At 50.6% G+C, this 4,019-nt stretch overlaps 1 long non-coding RNA gene across 1 annotated transcript in view; it reads left to right on the forward strand.

Moving 5' to 3' along the window:
- The window catches only part of LOC117096559, a 93,244-nt gene that overhangs the window by 83,601 nt on the left and 5,624 nt on the right, over positions 1-4,019 (forward strand). The gene's annotated exons all lie outside the window — the stretch shown is intronic.

Below are 4,019 nucleotides of genomic sequence, written 5' to 3' on the forward strand. Positions count from 1 at the left end.
ATGCAAGTGTGAATGTTGACTATGCTTCTCACATATCTTTACAGCCCAATCTGAGGGGACTATGTCTCGGAGACCCAACTGTTCTAGAATTTTCTCACCTACCTCCTGCAACCCTCTCCCCATTTCTTCTCCTAGGGAGGGTTCCAGCTGGTGCAGTTCACCTAGGAACTGCATGAGCACTTGCTGGGGGTGTGGCAGGAGGCAAGTCACTAAACCTTTATCAGTGAATCCTGACAACTTTATACAGCCCATTCATTTCTTCACTCATTCCATCCATGTCAACACAACAACTCCAGCTGACCCTGAGGCTTGGTGCTGGGGATACATCCCATACAAAAGGATGCTTTCCTTCCTGTCCCAAAGTGTATAACTGCTCCCCCCGCTGCCCTGGGATCATACATGATAGATACGTAAATGGTCACGGGTCAATGCAAAGAACATGTTGCAATGAGAATAACTTAGGTTGTGAGTTCACAGGAGGAACATTAAAGCTGAGCCTGCAGGATTAATAAGAATAAACCGGGTGAAAAATGCTGAACCATGACTCTGAAGTGGGAAGGCGGCATAAATTCCAGGAGAGGCATGTGGTTGGATCATCAGGAGTGAGGAAAGCAGAAACCCCAAAGGAAGTTGGAGAATTAGGCAGGGGGTGGATTAGGTGAACCCTGGAGGGCCAACCTGAGTTTTGAGTCAAATCCTAGAGTGCAGTGGAGAGCTTCTGAATTTATTTTTAGTAATTGACATGATCTGAGGTGGGGTTTGCAAGGATCCTTCTGGCTGGTGTGATGGGAGGGAGGCAGGGTGAGGGCAGGAGCCTTGGGGCTGAAGATAGATGGGAAATTGGTTCCTGGTGGTAGCCGTCCAAGTGGCAGGAAGTCGCCCCACAAAGCATGCTTTGAAGGCAGAGCAGAGGACAGGCTGACATGTTGGCTGTGGGGCTAAGGAACAGAGAAGTATTACGGATAGCTTCTCCATCTCCATCCCTGACAGGGAGAACTCAGGGAGGAGCAGTTTCAGGGAGTAGCTCTAACTTGGATATAAAATCGCGGAGGTGAAACTAGCCTGCCAGGGCCTGCCTGAATCGGAAGCTCTGTCATAAGTGTACTGTTGATCCGTGGACGCAGAAACACTGCTCTCCAGGGAGACGCATCTGATGCCAAGTGGTATATTCATAGCACTTGATGAGGGCGTTTATTGAGTAGTACTGTTTTGATGTTTGAGATATAAAAAAAAAAAAGAAAATTGAGAAGTGTGTTTTCAAGTGATGACTTTGCATTTTAATGTTATTTTTAAATGTAAAGATTAAGGAAAACATGCATCTAACTCTGGTAGAAGAACTAAAGTGAAAACGGAACCTAGGAATGGGATAGTGGGTGGAGGAGGGAGGAGGCTTGTCCAAGTCAAGTCAGGAATTGGGCCAGATTCGTTGCAGCCTTTGGAAATCATAATCAAGTGACAGTCTCTCATGCTTTGGCATCAATACGGCACTACTAGGGCCATGAAGTAAGAGTAAACACTGGATGCATGTGAGTCATGGCAGCTTGCACTAATCTTTGAGTAGTAATTGAGGTGATCTCAATATAGTGAGAAGACCGTAATGTAATATAACCGAGATGCTCATAATAATCACCAAGTCACCATGACAGCATCCAGTCAGCTGTGGACAGCCACAAACAGAATCAGCCGGGGCTAAGCGGGGCAGGGGCTCAGGCCCACCTGCAGCCCAGCCATCAGCACCCCTGTGTGGCAGAAGCTCTGGGGAGAGCCTTTGTCCTTTGCTGGCTCCTGGGATTGTAGGTAGGTGGGGGAGCAGGAAGGGAAGAAAGAGCAGGGACTGCTGAGTTCCACATAAGTTCCAGGTCCCCATGGGAGCAGAGCTGCTCCTGGATGCCTGTGTGAGGTTCTCTCGGCCTTGGGGGAGCCTCCGGAGCTCCTTGAGGGGTCCTCCCGCTTAGGAAGGCTTCCTAGCTATGACGGCCACACACAGGCAGGGGGCGCTGCAACTTCACAGTTTCAAAGCTGGACTCCAGCGAATAGCTTTGGTGAGTTTCCTGAGCTCTCCGAGGAGACGCTGGGAGCCTGCACACCCAGGGTGTAACTGCCAACGCCTGCAGAGAAGGAACCGCCTCGTGCCGTCCGTGGAGCCCAGAGCTGGGCTTTCCTCAGCTCTGGGGACTGTAGCCTCGGCCCACTCACCCCTGCCTGGCACGCTGTCCTAAAGCTTCCCCTCAAGGAGACAAAGAGATTGACACTTTATTTTATCCTCGGCTCCTGGCTCATTGCTCTCATGCTGCAAACCAAGCAAGTGGACGCGCTCCTCCTAACTGCCCTGCTCTTTAGTCACCCTTTCCTAAAAAAGAGAGTGGCTGGGGCTGGCCCGATCAAAACCTGCAGTAGGAAGCCCCTGATTTGGGCAACTATTCATGGTAGAAGTGTGTACAGAGGGCCTTGAGCTAAGAAGGGGAGGTTTCAAACAGCAGGCGTGTGACAGTTTTCCTGTCTGGAGCCAGGTGCCATCCAACCCCAGTCCCACAAAGCAGCTGTAGCTCAGAGGCAGCTTTCCTTTGCAGCATGGCATCGGGCTGGGTGAAGGTGGGACCTGGGTATGTGTGCATGGCAGGGGCATTTCTAAGGAACTCGCGACACTGGGGATTGGTTTTTCCTTCCTAACACTGGGCTGGCACTGAGGGCCACTGCCATCATGACGCTGTTGCTGGAGACTCCACTCTTCCTCTGAGTCTCATTCTCTAGGCAAAGGGGACGGCGCTTAGAGAGGAGTGAGTTACCCAGGAGCTCACCAATCTCTCTTTCTTCCTCCTCCTTTCTCTCCTGGACAGGGTGTGGTGGGCATTGGGGTTAAGAACTATCCCTACAGAGGCTCCAGGTTAGCCTTTCGTATGGTGGCATCAACCTGGAGTCTGCACCAGCCTAGGCATAGGATGTCCATTGATCCCAGTGCCAGCAGGCCCTTGCCTCCTTGGAAACTCACCGGCCTCCTAAGACAGCCCAGACAATCTGCGCCATGGAAGGCCACAGGTGCTGTATTCCATGAGGTTGGCAACAATAATCCCAAATGGTACCAGGTGACCTTTGCCTCATGGCCCAGGGAGGCTTTTACTGCTGCACTTGAGACCAGGCCTGGGGAGTGAGTGAGGAGAGGTGGCCTGAGGCTGGGATGCCCTTACCTCTCCATCCAATTGACAAAGCTGAATGGCTTTCTCTTTTTTTCTCCCTTCTCCTTCAATAGAGTCCAACAATTTAGCAAGCTCACCAAGCTGTGTCCTGCTTCATGACTAATTCACATATTTAAATGGGATCGGTCAAAGCTGAACTATTTGATGCCAGCCAAGCGCATTTATCAGGTCAAACTGCTCACAAAGGCTAGAGGCCAGCGTGGGTATGTGGGTGTGTATGGAGTGAATGTGTGGGATCTTTATTTATTTTTAGTCTCAGATTTCAAAAGCAAGGGACCACATCAGAAGCTGCCATTGCTCCCTGGTCCCTCCCAGAGCCTGGCTTGCTCCTAGCCCTGCCTCCCTGTCCTGAACCTCTCCCCCTCCCCCAGCTCTGAGCTGTGTGTCTCCGATGGAGCTTCAGAGAATGAATCTACTCAATTACAGCCCTTTTCACGTGACTGAGCAGTTTCAAAGATGCCACATTTAATTATTTGGTGACCCCTGACATTGCAGGTGCAGATTTAATGGTGGAAAAGTTGAAATTAGCCAAAGTGAACTTTTCCCTCCAATCCCAGCATGGAGAGATGTTCCAGGCTGTTCTAGCTGGAACTGCCATAACTTTACTGAGTGTGGAAGTTATCAAAGTGTTAGATTTAGCTTAGGGCCAACTGCAGCCCCCATGCCCATACCCACCCCAGCTGGATGGGTTCCAGGGCCAGGGGAGGAAACAGTTAAACAGACATAGTGGATATAATCCCTTTTAGCAAAGGGAACTCAGTCTCCTATTTCCCTTTTGGGGTGTCCTCTGCATCAGTCCTACAGTGAGTGTGTGGCTTTGGTCCC

The sequence above is a fragment of the Trachypithecus francoisi genome, unplaced genomic scaffold (assembly GCF_009764315.1).
Source record: "Trachypithecus francoisi isolate TF-2019V2 unplaced genomic scaffold, Tfra_2.0 Contig01461, whole genome shotgun sequence".
In the NCBI taxonomy this organism is placed as follows: Eukaryota; Metazoa; Chordata; class Mammalia; order Primates; family Cercopithecidae; genus Trachypithecus; species Trachypithecus francoisi.